Raw genomic sequence first — 24,381 nt, forward strand, 5'->3', positions numbered from 1 at the left:
GTTTTGCTGAGCTGATAAATGTTTCCCAGCCAAAGTATAGCAGGAAATACAGTACGAGATCCATCATGACAGTGATTTTGGAGACCTTTTGGCCTTTTCTGTTAGGCCTGAAGAAAATGAAAGTTTGGTCCAATTTTCTGAAGTTCTTTGTTCTGCCCAGGTAGGTAATAAGGTTCATGTGCACATCAGTTGAATGCAAAATATACTCTGGTAGTTGGGGAGACATGCTGCAAAGTGAATCATTTGTCTTTGCTTGATTTCTGTGGCTAATCTGTGAAGTTAGGGTCAATATGTAAAGTACTGTTGTCCATGTGGAGTAGCAGGTATGAAGGATTAATGCAGAGGGCTTGTGGTTCTAATATTCTTTTGGAGACTGTGGTGGTTACTAAGAAGAGCATTTAACTGATAAATATTTGAGATTGACTGAGTAGGCTGGCTTGATGGGATGCTTGACCAGCTTTTCTCGGAAAAAGTAGCAGTCCTATGATGGCAAAGGTTCCATAATAGGGAGTCATAAGTAAAAAATGTGTTTAAAGAAAGCCTTTCTCACTGTAGAGATAGCTAAGATAGGGACATCTGGAATGTAGACAATGGCAAATACTGGTGCTACGTGATCTTTGAGGAGGTGAAAGCCAGGCTTTGTGAGCATGTGGTGTGCCTGGGCCAGTGAAAGTGAAATTACTCAGTATCATGTCCACTTGGCAAAATATTTCCACCTACCTTATAAGTAATCCTCATGCATGGCCACTTCAAGGCTGTTAAAATTTCCCTGACAATGAGTGTGAAGTTAAGTGTTCCTAGCAATGCTTAAAAGTGTGTACACTAGGCTGCTAGCTTCTGTGAAGTTATACCAAGCTGTGAGTTGCCAGCAATTGAGTGATCAATGCCCTGATGTGGATAGTAGGAAAAGTTATTCTGTAATAAAGTAGAAAACACTGAAAACCATGTCTGTGTGGTCAGTGTATGGCCACTGGTATCAGCCTAGATCTGTGTGGGTAGGTTTTTGAGATGGTTTGGAATAACATTATGTCCTATAAATGGGCAGGCATATCTTACTATACTCAAGCTGGATAAGACTGAGAGGAAATTGTATCTGTGTTGAACAGTGGGACAACAGATTAAGAACAGCCCATCCACTTTTTTGGAATATATTTTCTGCCACCCAAGGTCACTCACCATTCATGAGAAAGGGTTTAGTTTGTAGTCAGCCTTTCTTCTAGTATATTGATTTGTCTCCCCCTGGATATGAGCTGCCACTAGGAACAGGTTGTGTTCCTGGGCAAAGTCCCATAGTTTGTTTCTGCAGGTGGGAAAGGAGTGCACTCCCCTTATTTGTTGATGTGCCAGACCACTGATGTTTTGTCTGTGTGGGCCACTAATAGTCCCTGAGGGATAATACTTGAAAGGAGGTAAGGGCCTGGAGAACTGCTCTGAGCTTCAGGATGTTGATGTGTTGTGATTCCTGTCTATGAATTTGCCTTCCCTCCCTAGACCAATGTATCTGTGATCATGACATTTTTGGTCTGTAGTCCTGCAAAAAGATGTCCAATGGTGAATTATGGACAATGGAACTACCACGGAAGGTGCTGCAACCACCATCGTTACAAGGTGACTCTGTTGAAGAATGGGTGGCCATGTTGTTGCAGTTATTGTTTGAATGTCCACCGCAGGTGGCTCATATGTAAGTGCACATGAGGGACTGTTTGTATTGTGACTGCCATATATGTCAGCACCTTGAGACTGTATCTAGATAAATTTACATTGACTTTTTTCTTTTTCAAATTGCTGAGAGTGATGACATCATTTGCTTTTATGAGAGTAAAACTTACAAAACTGTCATTCTATATCACTCTGTCAGACTTGGATATCAGATTTCCTGAGCTGCTTAAAAGCTAGCTTGTCTGATCACAGTAAGCTATCAGTTTCATAGACCTAGTAAGTTTATGGCCTTGGTCAGAGTGAAAGAAGGCAGGGCTAAAAACACCTTTTGATATCCGATTTTGCTGGGCCTAATAGCCATATGATGAGAAAGCCAGATAAAGCGATAAGGAAAGAATTGCAAGATGCAGTTCAAGTCAAACATGTTATGTGTTGAGAAGGCCTGAAAGCAGCGAAATCACATTTTACTCACTTGTGAGGGTGAGAAAATACAATCTGAAGTGATGAAAAGTTGTGTTTTGAATGTAGCTATCGTTTAGTGATGTACCTGTTTCCTTTCATTTTCCTGAGTTAACACTGCTTGCAAATAAATCATTACCCTTTAAGGCCTGGAAATTACTACCCTTCAGCTCATTCTAAGCCAGTGTGACTTTGCTAACTTGTCAAAGTGTTGTTTGGAAAGTCGCTTATTAACACGTTTAGAATCCAGACGCCATGTTTCAGCACTCCCATATCACTCAGTTCAGACTTGCTGATTTTGATGAACCATTATTGAGTTCCTGTTGCCTATGCCCGTTGTCCATCTTCTCATTAAACATGCAGTTCTTTGCTCAGTTCTTTCCTTACCCTTTCTGGTCGTACTAACAGATAGATGCTACTGTTTGTAACAAACTGAAACTGCCTACATTATTTCAAGATTTCTTACATTAGAAGCTAGAGGTTCCATTCCCGATTACCTTCTACTTTTCCATCTTCATTATGCCCTTTCTCCTCTTTGCACTGGGTTTTCTTCCAGCACTCATCTTTAGAGCAATTTTAATAAAGTCTCTTATTTCATCTCTCAGATTGGTAGGTGGGAGCACTACTATAAGTCGTCCTAGAGAGCCCATTAGATTGGTAGGTGGGAGCACTACTGTAAGTCTTCCTAGAGAACCTATTAGATTGGTAGGTGGGAGCACTACTGTAAGTCTTCCTAGAGAGCCCATTAGATTGGTAGGTGGGAGCACTACTGTAAGTCTTCCTAGAGAGCCCATTAGATTGGTAGGTGGGAGCACTACTGTAAGTCTTCCTAGAGAACCCATTATCTGCACATTAAGGAGAAGAGAAGAACTGCTTGATGTAACAGAAATCAATAGACATATTAAGACAGAGGAGGGAAGAGTCTATTGAAAGTAAGTTAAGACACAGATTGTCAGAGACTGATAAAACAGCTGAAGACAATAAATGGGACATGCTCTGATGGTAAAGTATAAAAACAGTTTCACACATGTTTTAGGAGTCATCTGTATACCAGTTTAAATGATAAAGAATACATAAAACAGTTTTGTTAAAGAAATATCATTATACACATAGGCTTTATTTTCACTTTGGCTCTTGTCTTATTCACTTGACCTATGCTGTGCAGGTCACTGGTAAACCACCTTTTTAATTTTATTTGTTAAGCAGGCAAGCCGACTAGACACAAGTGCCTCAGAGCACTATGTAAATGATTTGCAGAGGTCACCCAATATGTGAAAACAGACTGACCGAATCAACTTCAGCACTGCTGGATAAAGTTCATTTGCAATAAACTGACAGATCGTATTTGACTTTTTCTGCCCACACAGTTGTGCCCTTTTTGGAAAAAGTCACTTGTTTCACATATTTACCTAATGTATTATAATGCAAGCACCATTAAGGTGCCTGTGGTCATTGCTGGGATCTGAGTGATAAGTTTATTTATTTATTTTACATTTGTTGACCGGGATAGTCCGACTGGATGCATGTCCATTTTCAGCGGAGGCCTGGGGAGCAAAGCTCCAAGGGTAAGCAGATACAGCATTACATAATACCAGCATTACATATTACAAACAGACTATTTACAGAGATTACATAAGTAAGCAAGTTAAATAAGTTCCACAGGTTACAGTTAGTCCTGAGCACAAGTCAGGATTAAATTAAATTACACAGTAAACTGGTTAACAGATTTTTACACATTGTTTTAATACCTTCCGGACATTCAAGTGCACTCCATGTCTTATGAAAACTTCTTTTCATTATTGTCACAGCACTCCCTTTTAATAAGGTACAGTATCCGGACTGTCACTCTTTTAGATTGGATATTAACCCCCATTAAAACAAGCTTCTGAATTCAAGTTCCTTGACATTTTGGCCACATTTGATAAAGTCAGTAATCACGTCTACTGGATACAGATTCCCCCTCAGTGTCACCTGAGGATAATGGTGGATACCTTGTCAAGTTGGATCCCAGATCTGTTAGTCACAATAGTCATAATGTCCTAATTGTAAGCACCAGTTGAGAGTCTTGCACTAGTAGCAATAAAATGTACCCTGCTTTTTTCAGAGTTTATTAATACCAACTCCCTGGAATAAACCATCCAACTTCCCACAAGATGGAAAATATACTTGACCTGTACTTTATGAATGCTGCGTTTGTCTTTGTGTACCCACTGATATCATCTCCTCTTTGATCAAATCTGACCACTAGATTCTCACCTTTCTCCCCAGTAGTAATACCTACAGTGCAATGAAAATGTATTTACCCCTTCCTGATTTCTTATTTCTTGGCATGTTTGTCACTCTTAAATGTCTCAGATCAGCAAATAAATTTAAATATTAGACAAAGATAACCCAAGTAAACACAAAATGCAGTTTTTAAGTGATGGTTTTATTTATTAAGGGGAAAAAAACTATCCAAACCTACATGGTCCTATGTGAAAAAGTAATTGCTCCCTAAACCTAATAACTGGTTGTGCCACCCTTAGCAGCAACAGCTGCAATCAAGCATTTGTGATAATTCACAATGAGTTTTTCACATCACTGTTGAGGAATTCTGGCCCACTCTTCTTTGCAGATTTTTTTAAATTCAGCCATATTGGCAGGTTTCTGAGAATGAACCACCTTTTTAAGGTCATGACACAGCATCTCGATTGGAGTCAAGTCCGGACTTTGACTAGGCCACTCCAAAAACCTTCATTTTGTTTTATTTTAGCCATTTCAAGATGGATTTGCTGGTGTGTTTTGGATCATTATTCACTGCAGAACCCAAGTGTGCTTCAGCTTGAAGTCACGAACTGATGGCCGGACATTCTCCTTCAGAATTTTTTGGTAGAGAGCAGAATTCATAGTTCCATCAATCACAGCAAGTTGTGCAGGTCCAAAAGCAGCAAAGCAGCCCCAGACCATCATACTACCACCACCATTTTTGACTGTGGGCATGATGTTTGTTTTCTAAAATGCTGTGTTACTTTTACACCAGCTGTAACGAGACGCACACCTCCCAAAAAGTTCAACTTTTGTTTCGTCAGTCCACAGAATATTTTCCCAAAAGTCTTGGGGTTCATTAAGATGTTTTTTGGCAAAAGTGAGACGATCCTTTGTTCTTTTTGGTCATCAGTGGTTTTCGCTTTGGAACTCTGCCATGCATGCCATTTTTGCGTGGACTGTTTCTTATGGTTGAGTCATGAACTCTGACCCTAACTGAGGCAAGTGAGGCCTGCAGTTTTCTAGATATTGTTCTGGGTTCTTTTGTGACCTCTTGGATGAGTCATTGTGCTCTTGGTGTAATGTTTGAAGGCTGGCCACTCCTGGGAAGGTTCACCACTGTTCCATGTTTTCTCCATTTGTGGATACTGGCTCTCACCATGGTTCTCTGGAGTCCAAAAGCTTTAGAAATGGCTTTGTAACCTTTTCCAGACTGATAGATGTCAGTTACTTTGTTTTTCATCTGTTCCCTAATTTCTTTAGATTGCAGGATGATGTCTTCCTTTTTGGGATCCATTGGCCTACTTCACTTTGTCTGACAGGTTCTATTTAAGTGATCTCTTGATTCAACAGGTCTGGCAGTAATCAGGCCTGGGTATGGCTAGTGAAATTGAACTCCGCTTTCCCAAAAATGTGATTAACCACAGTTACTTCATGATTTAACAAGGGGGCAATTACTTTTTCACATAGGACCATGTAGGTTTGCATAGTTTTTTTTCCCCTTAATATATAAAATCATCACTTAAAAACTGCATTTTGTGTTTACGTGGGTAATCTTTGTTTAATATTTAAATTTGTTTGCTGATCTGAGACATTTAAGTGTGACAAACATGCCAAGAAATAAGAAATCAGGAAGGGGACAAATACTTTTTCATTGCACCGTAACTGCCTATAAATTTGACTACATTCAAAGAATATTCCAAAGCCAGCTTTATAACTATATGTAAATGCCTTAAGTATTTCAAAACTTCTTTTTCTACTGTCAGCCCAGTCTGTGACTCTGCTACATTACCTATGATATTACAGCTTTCTCAACAAATGTAAAGATCAGTATCTGACATATGCATGGGTGGAAATTCAGGAGTAAAACCCTCCAAAGGAACTCAGATAAGCAAATGTTATAATAGGTGGAGAAGGTGATTTATGTCGTTGTTATAACGGAAGTTCCAAACTGACTTTGAATGAGGAGAAATGTAAGCATGCCTGCAGGGATCGTAAGCACATCATTAGCTACAGTAAGGCTGAACTTGAAATGAAGGCAGCTAACCCTTTGAAGGGTCATTGCAAGGCATTTTTCAACCATGTTAGAAGTAATGCCCAATATTACACTTAACTCAGAGTGAATGGTGCTACCAGTTTTAATGCCGAAGCAAGAGCAAATATCCAGGCTGACAGTCTTAGCCCAACATTTTCCCCTCAGTCACACCCCACTGCCCCCTCCCTTGGAGTTGTTTTTAACACTGCTGCTCATAAGATTTATGGGTCTGGAAAGTACGCAGGGCTGCTTTTTTTAATGGCACAATCTTCATTGTTACTGATCCTGTCTAAGCCTTTTAATCTCAGCCTCTCCATAGGTTAGGTGCCTGACCTTTAGAAAACAGTAGTTATGGTGCCTCTGTATAAGGGCAGTGTTGTAACTAACCCTGGAAATTACTGTCCCATTTACTACTGTAACATTATCTGTAAAGTGACGGAGCAGGTTTTAGTTATTAACATTCAAACTTACAAACATGCAGTCTCAGTATGCTTTTCTAAAAGTTAGGTTCTTTTTTCTCTTTTTTTTTGTTTTGGTGGCATTACTTATGCCATTGATGGAAGTTATTCTGTCCGTGCCTCTTGTCTTTACATGTTAAATGATTTGATACAGTCGAAACAATTCCACATGCAGGTATTGCAGACATATTTATCAGATTAAATAATAATCTGTGTATTAGTCGCTGGATTTCTAACTGAACTCTGTTTATACAGACATGGTAAGCATTGGTGGATGTTCTTTGTGTTTCACTGTTGCAGTCATTACATTTGGGTTATCTGCTTGCAGGTAGCCCTCAGTCGGACTGATTAACAAAGTCTTGGGTCCTGCATCGGTTGCTGTCCCTTCTTCCATGACGTCAGGTTGTCAGGGGTATAAAACATGCAGCCGATGCCATTGCATCCGTCTTTCTTGCTGTGCAGTACCCGAAGCAGAAGCAGTTCACAAGTGCCGGTCGGCCGACTCCTGAAATTTTCATTTTCGAGTTTCAGAACCGAAGTCTTCAACTAAAGCTAAGTACCCCATTGGGAAAACTTTTTCTTGCCCCTTACCGATGTCAGTAAAAGTTAATAATTGTACTACTTGTGGAAAGCAAATACCTCATAATGATTTTCATTCGTACTGTATTCCTTGCCTAGGCCCTGATCACAATGTACCTTGCTGTCAGTTTTGTGCTTTATTTAATCAGCGCACTATCCATCGTCGGTATATTTTCACCTCTAAATATTTTGGTTCTCAGTTTAATTATCCAGAAATGTCATCGGTTAGCCATCCGACTACCAGGATTCTGAAAAAACGCAAAGATAAAGACAGAGACAGGCTGCCGAGGTCCAAAACTGTCAATGGCACTTCTCCTAAGCCAGTCACTAGTTCGCCGGTACTCAGTGAAGCGCTTTTGCAGCCCCTGATACCCACTACTTCTGATTTGCAGGCCTCTACTGAGACCCATTCAGAGTCCGGTATGCCACGAGATGCTTAAACTATGGAACCCGCGGATGTCTCTACCTTGGATGGGTCTGGAGCCACTGTGCAGGCACCGGCTTCTGAGGGTGTATTTAGACCTACGGACTTGCATATTAAACTGACGCCTCCTTTTTTACTTAGGCCTAAATTTCGATCCATGTCTAAAAAAACGACGCCCAGGCCACATGCTCAGGCCTCTATGCCTAAAAAACAAATGATAAGAATGGCTGAAGATCTAATAACGGGTAGCCAGCCCCTCCTCCCTTCTAAGAGGCCTAGGACTGAAATTGATTATGAATCTTCTGATCAGGATTCTGTTTTTTCTGATTCTTCTGATGATCTGGATTTGCCCTTATCTACTTATGAAGATTCTGATGCAGAGGACACTATTCCCTCTGCTTCCCCTCCTGAGGATTTTTCTTTTGGGGATACCTTACATACTCTACGGGAGCATTTCCACTGGGAAAGCCAGGATTTTTCTGATTCAAAAAAGAGGCTTAGGTATTTCCTTCTCCTTCCTCAGCATAGACCTTTAGCTATTCCTCCTGTACTAGACATTGCTGATGATGCTTTTTCGGAATCTAGTTTGGCCCTTGATTCCCTGCCTCCTGCTCCCAGAAAACCTGACAGATACTACAAGGGTCCCTGAGTCCCACAAGTTCCTTTTCAAAAATCCTATTGCAGATCCAGAGACTATTTCACAGGGGCCCAAGGGCATTAAGGCTTCTACTGCTAAAAATCCTACCCCTTTTGATAGAGACTCCAGCGCACTGGATAGATGGGGTAAGAAGGTTTGCACTTCTGCAATCTTGGCCATTAGGGCTTTAAACTGCCAATTTCATATGTTAAAATATCAGCAACATGTTATTGTACTGCTTAAACAGAGAATGATGTTGATTCCTGACTGTGTGGAAAATAAAGAATTACAGGATTTAATGCATTCTGCTGAACAAGTTGGAAAACATACTTTGCAATGTGGTTTTGATTCATTAGAGGCCGCTTGCAGGGCTGCTGTTACTGGGTCTGTGCTCAGAAGGCATGCTTGGCTTAAGGAGCAATCTTTGCCTGATCATGTTAAAGCTAAATTGTTGGATGCTCCTTTAAATCAGGACCACCTGTTTGGCAACAAGGCTGAGGAAGTTCTTAAAAAGATGGAAGATAAAGCTAAATCTATGCAAACAGTTAAAGATTTTTGTACAAGTTCAGCCTCCTAGATTTAGTAGGCACTGGCCCTCTAAGAATTGGTCCGTTCCAACCCCTTCCAGGTCTTCTCAAGCCAAACGTAGACACAGCAAAAACCCCAGGTTTCAGTCCCAGGGGACACACAGAACTAAGCAGTGGGGGGCTTCCACTTCCATATCTGGGAATAATAAGACTCCCCCTATGGTAAACTGCCTCAATGACTTCCTTTTAAAATTTCCAAGCACTTATCTTCTGACTGCCCCTTTTTGGGAAAAGATTGCTCTTCATGCAAAGAATTGGGAACTCATTACCCAGGACAAATGGGTTTTAAATATAGTGTCCCAGGGATACAGATTTCACTTCCACCCATTGCCAACACCAAGTGGGTGGCCGTACCTACCCCCAAATCAGTTTGCAGAGGCCCAAAAAACAAGCACTTTCTCTCTTAAGCATGGGGGCTATTCAGCTGATACCAGAAGAGGAAAAGGGACAAGGTTTCTACTCTAGACTTTTCCTGGTACCCAGAAAAGACAATTCATGGCACCCTATTCTGGACCTGTCTACTCTAAACACCTTTTTGGAGATTCCAAAATTCAAGATGCTGACTCTTCACCAATTAATTCCTATGCTAGGCAAAGATGCCTGGTTGGCAACACTAGATTTAAAAGAAGCATACCTGCACATCCCAATCAGGGAATCTTGCAGAAGATACCTACGCTTCAAAGCAGGCTACACGCACTATCAGTTCTCTGCACTACTGTGCCCAGGGTATTCACAAAGTGCCTAGCTCTAGTTATTGCATTTTACAGGCAAATAAATATTCAAATATACCCATACCTGGACTATTGTCTAATTCAGGCAGAAAGCCAGGACATACTTTTGAATCATCTGGCCTTTCTAAAAAGTGTTCTGACTTGTCTGGGGTACACCATAAATGAAAAGAAATCACACCTGGTACCCTGTCAACAAATTATATTCCTGGGAGCAAGCTTGAATACAACTTCCCAGATGGCTTACCTCACGCCAGAGAAACTTATTCATTTGACAACCTACTTCAAACAAGTGGCCACAAAAACCCTGCTATCTGCAAGACAAATACTGCAAGCCTTGGGGTTCATGGCCTCCTGCAGTCTTCTAATTCCATATGAGGAAACTACAGTGGTATCTAAAAAGCCTATGGTGTCAACATTCTCAAGACCTAGAAACAATGAGTCCTATCATACCTTGCCTACGCCTAGAGTTCCTTGGATGGGTAGAGGCCTGCCACAAAACAAGGGACTACCTTTCACACCACCCCCTGCTGCCCAAACCCTAATGTTAGAAAAATATGTATTAATGTGTGTATTATCAACTATGCTTAGTGCATTTAGAGCTTGAAAAGGGTTAACACATTTATTCTATTTCATACTGCATAAATCTGTACAAACTGCAGTTGCTTTCTGACCTTGTATTGTTAGCTAAAATCTTGCTTGTGCCTTGGAAATTTACTGAGAAGCAGGTGATTTCTGCTTGCGTTAGGAAAATAATGAATAGAACAATACTACTTGTATGAAACTTGGACAAGAAGTTCCGCTGTGCTATATGAAAATACACAGCTGTAGAAGTTACAGATAATTAGTACAAAGCCTGCTTGAAAATATGAACTGCAATCAGCATTTGCTTGTATCTGAATTAGAAAAGTACCTTGAAATGTAACACTGTACAATAGACGCTTGTAAACGGATTAATGGTCACCGAGGCCAGGTTGTTTTTCTCAAAAGTTTCAGCAGAAAATCTGAGTAACATCTTACTTACTTAACTGAACCTTACGTGTATTGGTCTTTGAAGTTTTTTCCTTTGACTGATTGGTCCTTTGGACCGGAAACCCTCACTTCACCTCAGATCAGACAGGCCAGGTGGCTTGAAAGCGTACGGGGGAAGAAACCACATTGGTCCTTCTTATTTGAAAAGCCCTCTGACTGAATTGTCGTACAAAAGAGGCCAGCCACTTTCTGATCTGCGACTGAAGGACGGGTTTACTCGAACCAGGTGATCAATCGCGAAGGCTCAGGTAAGGTGAATCTACCTTCTTTTTCTGTTTTAGATCAGGGACTAGATTTGTATTTGTTCTGTTAAGACTTTACCAACAGCAAAAACCAACCAAGTAGAATAAAAAGTTCCGTACTGAACAGACAAAAAAAGTCTTTAATTCACAATTCCAACAATAAAATGAGCGCTTTCGTCTGCACACAGCAGACTTCTTCAGAATGTTAAGACTTTATTTATAAGTCAGGGACAGAAAGATTACTGTCTTGTCATAGATCAGGGAAACAGAGCAAGTAGGCAATCATTCTGAAGAGACTATAAAAACATCCGTGGTACCATGTTAAAAATAAGGAGTTACGTAACGATTAAAAGGGTAGAACAAAATGGGTAATAATTGTACAAATAGGTTCCAAAATCCGCCCTTAACCAAAGACGCTAAATACATGTAGTCACAGCGTGCTGATAATATTAAATATTACTCAAAATGGGTTAATAAGTATGAATTTGATGGTAAATTAGAAAAATCCTCACTTGTCAAACTTGTCACACAGCTTAAAACTGATTCTAGAGGTCGGGTAAAAAAGCAACGTCAATTAGGAATTCCTCAGGCACACAGGTGGATTGAGGAAGTAAACCGAAGATAACAAAAGAGTAATAATTCAAAAGCAATGTTTTTGGATAAGGAGGACAATAACTTAGTAATAGCGCCTCCCTTACCAGAATATGAGGCAAGTGAATAAGTTAGTCCACCCCTGCGATATCCTGCTGTCACTAAAAGTAGAGACACTACAAAAGCGAAACCGTTTATTAGAGATCCCGTCTAAACCAGGTCTCGAACACGGGCAGGAAACTCAAAAGGCGACATTGAGTTATGTCAAATGGGTAGAAATTCACGATTTATGAGTGAAGAAGAAATATGCCCACTTATAGAAGTACCTAATCCCCAGGTCCTTCCTGGACTCCGGAAGACATCTGTAAAGCCACTGAGGGAATTCCCCATCCAAAAGTTAATTTTAGAAAGTTCTTAGAAGATTTGCAAGGAATGAGGCTGAGTTATAATTTAAACGCAGAAGAGGTAGAAAAAGTAGTCAGACAAATTGTGGGACCAGATTGGCACATGATTAGTGGCGACTGGAATCCCCGTGATGCTGCACTCCGGCCCCTCCCACATAGCAGCTTAGAATTAGACAGTGAAAGGTCTTACAGACCGCATCTCTGAGAAATAGAAGCCTAGGGCAGACTGGACTTGCATTAATCAATGCATCCAACAAGAAGGTGAAGCTATTGACCGATATTATGCCAGACTATTAGAATGTTTTAATAACCATTGTGGAATGCAGGTTCCTGAAGATCAGACACACGATTCCCCATACGAACAGCAGTTAAAGAATGCATTTTTGAAAGGCAGTATTGCACCTATAAACAGTTTATTACAAAGCACATGGTAGATCATCGTACAAGCAGGTTACAGTCATTACTTGAATATGCTAGGCATGCCGAAAGGCATTTTAATAGCAAAAAGAAAGCCCAAGTATTTTCTGTAGAAGATGGAGCAGGAGTATATGTAGTACAGTCCGGGAAAAAGGGCAAGAGAAATGCCCAGGGAAACAAACAATCTGATCAACGATCAGAGGACTTTGATGGGCAAAAGAAAAGGGGTGAATGTTTTAAATGCAGTAAGAAGGGACACTTGGCAAATGATTGCAAGAAAAACAAGAAAGCAACCACGGAAGATAAGGAGGGTGAGGACTGACTATATGATCATCAGGAATCACTAGAAGGGGATAGCAGAGAAAGGGACAAATGAATATGTGATAGAGGGAGTAGAGAATGTGACAGAAGAAATAGAGAAAGTGCAAGAAGTCACGGATAGTGAAGAAAATGAAATATTGGATTTGGCTTTATTGAGCTTAGAGCTCTATTTAGCAGACACGAAACCAGAAGGTACACTCCTGGTAGAAGGAAGGGAAGTCAGATTCTTGTGTGACTCAGGGGCATCATGGACCCTGGTACATCCCTCCAAACTGCCAGAGAATTCAGAGTCACCTGATTACATATTAGTGAAAGCAGCTAATGGACAGCTGTATCGGGAGCCCCTCTCCCATAATATTGTGATAACTGATCCTGTTTCAGGATTGACCCAGAAAAGCAAAATTGTTGTATCTGCAAAATGCCCAGTAAACCTCTTGGGCAGAGACCTTATGCAGCTATGTGGTATAGCAGTAGTTCCGACTCTGCAGGGTATGGAAGCACAGCGACAAATTGATACCTTTGCAGTACAATCGGAGGGTGAAATGTTTTATTGGTACAGCCAGGACTTGGTTATGACTGGTCCAGGGGCGGTGACCAAAGAGTTGATGAACATAGCCATCAGCAAGTTCCCCTCCCTTGACATTGATAAACAGCATTTGTTGCACTGTACTCTGTATTATTGTAATACACCAGGACCTGATAAAGGAATATGAGCAAGAATTGTTTGAAAATCGTGCAAACAGATTGATATTACGTAATCTGTACTGGGACACAGAAGGGAACAGTGTAGCTAGATGTTCATTGCCCCAGGAGTTCTTTGCACTTTACAAATCTAATCGATTACCGCATGTTAGCTTAACTAAGGACAAGAATGTAAAATGGGTAGACTTAGGAGAAAAAGTCACGAGATGGGAAAAACAGAATTAGAACGGTCAGAACAGGGAATACAAATGCAGAAGCTGAATTGGATAACTCAAACCCACCCAGCTGTACACTTGCAGTCTGGCAAGGACAGCTGATTAGCACTCCTATTGAAGGAGGAAGAGAATGCCTTCTAGAATATACCAGAAAATCTCTGGTCAACAGGAAAATCAGATGTAGGACTTATTCGTACAGCAGAACTTATTCGTACAGCAGGACCAGTTACTATTACGCCAAAGTCAGCATTTAGACCACAGAAAAGACAGTATCCCTTAAGAAAAGATGCAGAGGTAGGAATGAAACCTATTATAGCAGCTTTACTTAAGGAAGGGGTGCTGGTGGAATGTCCTGATTCACCATGTAACACACCCTTATTTCCTGTTAAGAAAGCGAATGGAGAGTGGCGTATGGTCCAAGATTTACAAGCTGTAAATGACACAGTAATACCAAGGGCACCTACGGTGCCAGACGCACACACCCTGTTCAATGATTTAAAACCTCAACATAAATATTTTTCTGTGGTAGATACCAGCAATGCGTTCTTTTCGATACCGATACACCGTGACAGCCAGCATTGGTTTGCATTCACATTTCAGGGGAAAAGGTATACATATACACGACTACCATAGGGGTATTGTGAAAGTCCAACAATATTCTCACAGGAAATGGCAAGCAACTTGGCGGGGTTTACCCCCACCAAGAGGTAGTCAGATTTTGCTTTATGTTGACAATATCCTGCTGGCGTCTCCCACAGAGCAAGATTGTAAAGAAGATACCATAGCGCTATTACAATTTTTAGCCACTGAAGGACATAAAGTAAACAAAAATAAACTGCAACTTTGGAAAAAACAAGTTAAATACCTAGGATATGTAATATCCAAGGAAGGTAGGACATTAGATGAGGACAGAAAAATAGCAATTTTGCAAGCACCAAAACCCAGTACCAAGAAGGAAATGATGTCCTTCCTGGGTACGACTAATTTTTGTCGGAGTTGGATTTCAAACTATGCCTTGGAATCTGCACCGTTGACTAACCTAATTTATAAAAAGCCTATGGGAGCACAGGATTTATTACAATGGACGCCAGAAGCAGAATCTGCTTTCTGCAAACTGAAACAGTTAATAGCGTCCTCATTAGTTTTGGGATTACCAAACTATCATAAACATTTTTTCCAAACTGTAGATTGTAAGCAAGGTTATATGACATCAGTGTTAACACAGCAGCATGGGGACAAGCAATGCCCTATTGCTTATTACTCATCACAACTGGACCCAGTGGCATGGTCTTTACCTCACTGTGTACAAGCAGTAGTTGCAGCTGCAATGGCAGTACAGGCTTCGGCCTCAGTAGTGTTGTTCCACCCACTCACATTGAGAGTGCCTCATGCAGTCGCGATCATTTTACTACAAGAGAAGGTAGCATATCTTTCCCCTGCAAGGCATCTTTCCTGTATGACTATATTGTTGAGCTAACCTCATATGACAATTGAACGATGTACGACTTTGAACCCTTCTACCTTGCTCCCAACCCCTGCAGATGGCACACCACACAGCTGCCTGCAGGTGATTGAGCAAAAGACACTGCCTAGAAAAGATCTTACGGATGTTGCCTTGGGTGATGCCGAGGTGACATACTACGTGGGCAGCTCATGCAAAAGGGGTCCTGCAGGACAGAACCTAGTAGGATATGCAGTAGTTTCTGACACAGACATTATAGAAGTGAAATCTTTACCACATAGTTTATCTGCACAGGCAACAAAATTGATTACCTTGACACAGGCATGTACCTTAGCAAAAGGTAAATGTGTGAACATTTTTACTGACAGCCAGTATGCTTTTTCTACTGTACATGTTTTTGCGCAACAGTGGAAAAATCGAGGAATGATGACATCTACTGGCAAACCAATCAATCATGCACAGTTTATTTTAGATCTTTTAGAATCTATTCAGTTACCTCAGAAAGTAGCTGTTTGTAAATGCACAGCTCATACCAAGCAACAGGACAGGATTTCAAAAGGTAATGCGAGAGCTGATACAGCTGCAAAGCAGGCAGCTTCAGAAGTATTTCTTTTGAATGAGAAACTACAACCCTCTGAGATTTTAGACTTAGAAATGTTCAAGACAATGCAAACACTTACTACGTAAACTGAAAAACAAAGATGGGTGAAACAACGAGCAATTCTCAAAAAGGGGCTGTACATCTCTAAAGAAGGAAAACCGATATTGCCGTCTAATTTGTTTAGATATGCAGCTTTGTTGAGCCATGGGCAGTGCCATGTCTCAACAGGGGGGATAGTACAGCTGGTGAACCAAGTGTTCACGACGTACGGATTTACAAACTACTCTTAAAAAAATTTTGTTCATTATGCCACATCTGTAATAAACATCATGCACAAGAGGCGTTAAAGCCCAAGCAAGGGAGTTTCCCTACACCACCGTATCCATTTCATACTATCTGTATGGATTTCATAGAGTTGAATAAATGTGAAAATAAGAAGTATTGTCTTGTCATTGTAGATATGTTTTCCAGATGGGTGGAAGCCTTTCCAACTAAAAATCCAGATGCTATGAATATGGCCAAAGTTCTTGTTAAAGAAATCATCCCTAGATTCGGCATTCCGGAAAGGATCTACAGTGACAGCGGCACACAGTTTGTAAATCAGACCATACAGCAGTTAAGTAGACATTTTGGTATTTCTCTAAAAGATCATTGTGCATATCACACACAATCAGCAGGGCTAGTAGAGAGGCATAATGGGATTTTAAAGAGTAAGCTAAGAAAATTAATAACAGAAACGCAGAGAAACTGGGTGTACTGTCTGCCCCTGGCACTGTTGAGCATGAGAACTGTTCCAAATGCAAAAGGATTGACTCCTTTTGAAAAACTCTTTTGGAGGGCTTATTATATACCTCAGTGGAAATCTCTCATGCCCGCAGACCAGGAAGCTGACAGTACATTAGCTGAGTATATGCGAAACCTCTTAAATTCTAAACATTTGCTGCAGTTAAATTCTGTTTCAGATAAAGAACGAACCAGACAGTCAGAAGTGGCAGTGCCCCCTGGAGCGTGGATCTGGCTGAAGATAGTTAAGAAGAAGAGTTGGGCATCTCCGAAGTGGGAAGGTCCATATCAAGTGCTTTTGTCAACACCCACTGCAGTCAAAATCATGGAGCATGCCTCCTGGATCCACCTGATGCACTGTAAATTAGTTAAAAACTTTAAACTGGACAAAAATCTTGTTACATGCCAAGAGCAAAAATGATAGAGTCCAGAAGAAACAGGAATGCAGAACAACCCTTTCCTCAGAAGTATTGCATAATCATCCTGTTAACTGCATTAGTGACAATAATCTTTTTGTTGTGGCCTTTTCTTTTCCCAGCCACACAGACTGAACTGAATAAACGTGAAGTGTTACTCATAAACTGGCATCCAAACTTTAACACTTACCAGGCAATTAAATATGTGTATGCTGAGACTTTCAATGTTTCAAATTGCTGGATTTGCACAGCTTTGCCGACAGCATACGGGGTTATTAATGACTACAGTCCCCCTAGGGGTCAGTGAGACCTGGGAGAACTTGATTTATGATACCTCATCCATTACAGCACAAGATAAAATAGCATTGCACTTGTCTGTTCCTCAAAAGGGAACTGTGTGTTTTTATAAAAATGATACTGTTCAGGTGGGTTGGAGCAATTGCAATGTGACTGTTCCTTATAAATGTTACACTAAAGGTAGCAATGTAGATCTTTATTGTAATACAGACTATGATTCATTTCTTGGATTGATGCACAAAACATTTGATGAAGTAAAACATAATTCTGTTCTTTATAAACAGCTGTCTACAATTGATAGAAAAATGTGTCATGCAGGGCGAGTGTATATTCATAGCAAGGTTACTACTAAAGCAGAGGACTATTATTTTGTGTGTGGCAGAAAGGCATACAAATGGTTACCTGAGAATTGGTCCGGTAGTTGTTTTTTGGGTTACCTGGTTCCGGCCATACGACACACTGCAGTTTTGCCTCATGGAAAAATTCGAAATGTCAGAGAAGTCATCAAGAAACCTGTAAATCCAGTGGGACAAATCGATGCACGTTGGAAAGACCATCACTCTCTAGGCAAAGGACTGACACACATGGACTTGAGTGATAGCGTTATATCGTGGGCAGGCATATCACCAGCATATGGATCAGTGAAATCAATCTGGGAGCTGAGAAAACTGTCAAAACTTCTCGAAGTAATGAGTAACGCAACTTTTTCTGCGCTCGAATTGGTGACTGATGAACTGAATGCTATGAGAACTGTAGTGCTGCAAAACCGCATGGCTCTCGACTTCACCCTAGCGGCGAGAGGTGGTACGTGTGTTTCAATCCAAGAAGAATGCTGTTCGTATATTCCTGACCATAAACACGAGATAGACAATCATCTTGAGGTAATTCAGCAAGTGTCGGCCATGACCAAACCAGGCCCAAATCCACTGACGGACTTTTTCCAGAAATGGTTTGGGGGGTGGGGTACCATCCTAATGAACATCCTGATTGCCATTTGTGTAGGTATGCTCCTACTGGGAGTATGTGTTTGCTGTGGTATCCCCTGCATGAAAAGACTGATTAAAGACCTTATAGACATGTCAGTTTCTGAAACCTTATATCAAAGTGCTGAGTTTGAAGAACTGTTAAAAGATTGAAAATGCTTTCATAAGTTTAAACTGAATGACTCTCTTAACTGCAAATCCTGAGTGGAAGAGGTTAGGAAAAGAAAACAAACTGTTTATGCTTATTTTGAAAGTGGAATAAAAGTATTAATAGGGGGAAATATTTAAAAATATGTATTAATGTGTGTATTAGCAATGTGCTTAGTGCATTTAGAGCTTAAAAAGGGTTAACACATTTATTCTATTTCATACTGCATAAATCTGTACAAACTGCAGTTGCTTTCTGACCTTGTATTGTTAGCTAAAATCTTGCTTGTGCCTTGGAAATTTACTGAGAAGCAGGTGATTTCTGCTTGCGTTAGGAAAATAATGAATAGAACAATACTACTTGTATGAAACTTAGACAAGAAGTTCCGCTGTGCTATGAGAAAATACACAGCTGTAGAAGTTACAGATAATTAGTACAAAGCCTGCTTGAAAATATGAACTGCAATCAGCATTTGCTTGTATCTGAATTAGAAAAGTACCTTGAAATGTAACACTGTACAATAGACGCTTGTAATCGGATTAATGGTCACCAAGGCCAGGTTGTTTTTCTCAAAAGTTTCTCATAAATCTAGTCATGTCAGCAGAAAATCTGAGTAACATCTGCTGTAGAACAATACTGAAAGTTGCGTTTGATTACATCAGCTTAGAAGGCCATGTCTTGTAAAATAGTATAGGAATGAACATACTTCCTGTTAGTAGTTAGACAAATCCTTGTATTTGCATGTTTTTCTCTCCTTGCGGCAAGTCAATTAAAAGTGCCTTAACTGAACCTTATGTGTATTGGTCTTTGAAGTTTTTTCCTTTGACACCTAACAACAGATGCATCAAACTATGTATGGGGGGCTCACCTGGCAGGGAAGTGCATTCAGGGCAAATGGAACCCAAGTCAAATGCACCTGCATATCAATCAAAAAGAAATGTTAGCTGTACCGAATGCTCTTACAGCCTTCCAGGACCACATTCTTCCAGGACAACTAATGGTAAAGACGGACAAACACCACTGTTATGTGGTACATAAACAAGCAGAGGGGGTACACATTCTTACCCCTTCTGCAGACTAGCCATGGCATTGTGGAACACAGCCTTGAGCTACTAAGTGCACCTACAAGCTCAATTCCTGCCAGGAAAATTAAATACACTGGCAGACGGACTAAGCAGAAACCTCATGGACCCACACAAGTGGAAACTGGAACCAAGGATTTTCAACATGTTGACAAGCAAATGGGGGAGCCCAGATATAGACCTGTTTGCCTCTCCCCAGAATTACCAATTGGACAAATTTTGCACAAGGACTCCCCACAAACAAGCCTGGAAAAAGGATGCTGTGTCCTTCAGCTGGAAAAACCTATCAGTCTATGCCTTCCCCCTTCTGTCTCTGTTCATCAAAGTACTACTAAAAATCAAACAGGACAAACCAAGTATGATTTTGATTGCTCCAGACTGGCCGTGCTAACACTAGTACCCCCTCCTGTGCAGTATATCACAGTTATCTCCATGGCACCTGCCTCAGACTCCTCCCCTGCTGTCTCAGCAGGAGAACCAGATTCTGCATTCTCAACTTTTATCACTGAACCTTGCAGCCTGGCTAATTACTTAATCTCTCCTTTACCATCCCTCAGCAAACCTGTGATGGATATCATTTTAGAGGCAAGGAGACCTAGTACTAGAAAATCTTATGCTAAAAATGGAAAAGATTCTGTGCCTGGAACCAATCTCAAGGGATGAGCACAGCAGCACCCAATTTACTTCAGATTTTACAATACTTAACTGAGATGCTTCACAAGGGCCTGTTTTTTTCCTCCATTAAAATCCACGCCTCAGCCATTTCAGCTCATTATAACACAGAACCTCCCCTCTTCTCTCATCCACTGCTCAAGCAGTTCCTCAGAGGGGCCATAAATTTGAGACCACCCAGGAGAGCTCCAACCCCAGCCTGGGACCTTAACTTTGTCTTGGAGAAACTCACTCTACCTCCTTTTGAGCCAGCTGCTACTTCAGACTTAAAATTTCTTTCTTGGAAAACAACTTTCCTTTTAGCAATCATTTCAGCTAGAAGGGTTTCTGAATTACAGGCCCTTATGGCAGTGGAGCCTTTCATCATCTTTCATGCAGACAGGGTGTCCCTCAGAACCAATCCATCCTTCATGCCCAAGGTGGTATCCAGTGTGGCTCTTAATCAGTCCATTCATTTGCCAACCTTCTTTCCCAATCCACAGAATAAAAGGGAACAGATACTGCATTCCTTAGATGTGCACAGACAACTTAGATTCTACTTGGACAGGACTAAACCTCAAAGGAAATCTGAACAACTGCTGGTGGCATTTGCTTCAGGGGCAGAGGGGAAGGCTATTTCAAAGCAAACCATTTCTAAATGGATAAGCCATTGCATTCATTTCTGCTATACGCACCATGGAAAACCTATCCCCCAGGGGATCAGCCCTCACTCTGCCAGGGCTGCATCTACCTCTGCAGCCTTTCTCAGAGGCATCCCTATCAGGGACATCCTAGAAGCTGCTACTTGGAGTTCTGTACATACTTTCACCAAGCATTATCATTTGCCAATTTTCTCTAAATCCAGAGCTGGCTTTGCCACTGCAGTCTTGCAGGGCCTTATAGCTGGCCCTAATGCTATCTAAATTCCTTCTCCCAAGCATAGCCTTGGGAATCTACCCAAATGTAATGACTGCAGCAGTGAAACATGAAGAACATAGTACAGTTGTGTACACTTACTATAAATGCAGATGTTAGAGTGTATTCACTGTTGCAGTCCTGGTTTCCCTCCCTCCAGCCCCCTAACTTCTTTTGGCTATACCTCTACTTTCCTTTTCTATGCTTAAAAGCCTTTTCAATGTATTTGCTTTTTTGTTGGAGGTATATCTTTGCACTTTTATATTTAATTGCTTCCCATTGGGGGGCATCTGACATCTGGGGCAAGAAAAACTGATGTAATGGAGTCGGCTGCATGTTTTATACCCCTGATGACCTGACATCATGGAAGAAGGGACAGCAACCGATGCAGAACCCAAGACTTTGTTAATCAGGCCGACTGAGGGCTACCTGCAAGCAGATAACCTGAATGTGATGACTGCAACAGTGAATACACTTGAACATCTACATTTATGGTAAGTGTACACAGCTGTACTTTTCTTCTCATTTAAGTGAGTAGTCATTACTGGAGCCCCTTCAGGTCTCTGATTTGTGTCCCTTGCTTTTTGACATCAGCTTCTGTTATATGAAGACATATGCCCAAGTTTGTAGTTGGCTGTAAACTGAGCATCCTCACTGATTCCCTCGCAGTCTCTCATATTCTGTAAGAAGGCTAGGTACAGTCAACACCCATTGTTTTGGTCATAAGCATTAGATTTAATGCAAAAATATAGCTGCATTTTGGAAACAAGTCTTTCCTGCTGATTATCTCATAAGTGGTACCACACCTAAGGTTGAAATAGCCATTAAAGATCCAAGCACATTCATAAACAGTAAATTGTCATCTGATTATTAATTATCAGTTACACATTAACTATCAAAGGTTATACCCAAAATCCAAAGAAATCTTAGTAAAAATGTATTCCTCCGTTGTTTGATCAATCATTGAATATAACCTTCTGATTGGTATATTTTCCAGCTAGAAAAAAGATCTCAGCATACCCTAACCAAGAGAAATGGAGGGTTAGACTCGATTAGCTATCAGAATTAAGAGGTGTTTCACTTTTTTCCTTCTCACGTGAATGTTTGTGTGGAGACCTCTGTCTTTGCCTTTTGGTTTTTGAAAGACCGGTCTCCTCTTGGGATGCAGACAGTGTTAAGGGCACTCACTCCAACACAGTCTTCTTGCATCATGACATAAGTAGGTCTACTTTGGGAGAGAGGTTCTTACCCAAAGGATTGTCTGTCTATTATAATCACCTTCCCTTGTATGTTAAATGGTGTAGCACTTGAGATTCCTTCAGACTAAGTCTTGATGATTGGATGAATTCACAATTTATCTCTAGAATTAGTAGTATGGCCCTTATCAAGAAGGGAAGTAAACCTACTGACAATACTTCCAAGAGTGTATTGCTGAGCTACATATGGTTGCTCAAACTGCCTGCCTAGCACTATTCTCTGCAACTATGACAGACATTGCACTTATTTTTGGTGACTTTGCAGCAGAAATGCAATTAAGCTGGTAGAAACTGTTTGATACATGTTTACTAGACTAGAGAAGGGAGTGTAGAGGGTTTTAGGGTATGAAGAAAGAGTTCAGTAACTAAGCATGGATTCACTGGACAACAGAAGTCAAGGAATAAATATTTTCTGGATGTGTTCATTGTAACAGGGCAGGTGGGAGGGGTGTAACTGAGGAAGGAGAGATGTTGGAATGAAAGTGAACTAGAGTGGTAGCCACACTGAACATGTTTTTATATAGATTTGAAAAAAAACAGGACGTCACCAGAACGGTTAGCGGGATCCTAGATTTCTTTTTTTTGTATTTTTTTGCTTTGTTTGTTGCCCAAATGGTCCACACAGGCACAGCCCAGTAACAGTAGATGCCTATGAATAAAATATGGGAACATGTACATTTACTAAAAAAAAAAGTTCACAAAAATAAATGTATCTCTGTGTTCCAGAAATGAATGCACATGCATGTATGAATGTACAGAGTGTTATGACATTGAAGATAAAATAGTTGCTCATACTAACAGCAATTAAGCATCTCTTGAAGAATTCCATATGTACAGTATGTACACAGTGATATAACAGTCTATGTTATGTAGTCCAATCTCGCCTGCATTCTTACCCGTGGGTTCGGACCCGAATGTCGGCACCGACTCGGCCATACTTTCTAGCTCAAAGTCTTTCTATTGACTAGTCTAAGATGGTATCCCATGCTGCACTGCTCTCTATCCCCAGATCTCATTTGCCACTTGTGTAGCTCTGATATGGTCTTGCTCTTGCCTGTGGCTAAGTACCCTTTTTCTTCTTATATCAGAAAAGTTTTTTTGCAAAAAAAGCTATTTTAATAGCTATTGTGTGTGTTCTTGTCTGTATTGTGGAAAAGTTGTTTTTTCTTGATTGCATATTTTGTGGTATCCCACTAGCTGTTTCCAACGGGCTAGGCCCGTTTCAATTAGAGGACCTAGTCTATACCCTTGCTTTCCTTGTGTGCTAAAGTTTTCCTGTGGACTAAAACCATTTAAATTAAAGGAATTAGTCCCCCCCTTGTATTTGTGTCTGAGGATCGTTTGAGTTAGAGATCTTTGTGGTGTTCTGTCTGTTTGGCTTGTTCCCGCGCTTGTGACCGTTTGACCATTGGTCTATTTTTTCAGTTAGTTACTTGTTGTTGGTTAACTATGTCCAAAGATACTAAGGAGCATAAGCCCTTGGGCTTCAAGAAGTGCTCCAAGTGCAGTTATAAAATGTCCATTACGGATGGACACTCGGTTTGTGTGTACTGTCTGGGAGTGATTCATCTCCAGGAATCATGCAGTTTCTGTCATGCCTTCAGTCCACGTGTTCTTCAGGAAAGGAAGAACAAACTGATTTTGAAGGGACTTCTGAAACCCACCTTCGAGGAGGGTTTGGAGAGTGCTTCCAGCTCTAAGTCTAAATCTTCAAAAGCAAAAAAGCGATCTCCAGCTCCATCAGTCTCCTTGAAGCCACCGGAGAAAATAGCAAAGTCTTCATCGCCATCCTCGGCTCCATTGTCCTCGGGGCCGCAGGAAATGTCAGTGGTTATGGAACCTGCTTCGGCTCCAATTTTCTTGGAGCCTGTTCGGAGCCAGTTGCCTAGCATTAGGCCAGTATCCCCTCCTCGCAGGTACTCTTCAGAGAGGAGGTCTCGATTTCCTTCCCTATCCTCCAACTCTTCCAGGACTTTATCAGATATGGACATCGATAGAGTGGTGCAGAGACTTCTTCAGTCACCAGTACTGGCAAAATTGTTCTCGGCTCCGC

At 40.9% G+C, this 24,381-nt stretch overlaps 1 protein-coding gene across 1 annotated transcript in view; it reads left to right on the forward strand.

Moving 5' to 3' along the window:
• The window catches only part of EPS8 (epidermal growth factor receptor pathway substrate 8), a 2,217,981-nt gene that overhangs the window by 2,183,103 nt on the left and 10,497 nt on the right, over window positions 1-24,381 (forward strand). The window lies entirely within an intron of this gene.

Source organism: Protopterus annectens, chromosome 11.part0 (genome assembly GCF_019279795.1).
Source record: "Protopterus annectens isolate FY-2018-M chromosome 11.part0, PAN1.0, whole genome shotgun sequence".
Lineage (NCBI taxonomy): Eukaryota > Metazoa > Chordata > Ceratodontiformes > Protopteridae > Protopterus > Protopterus annectens.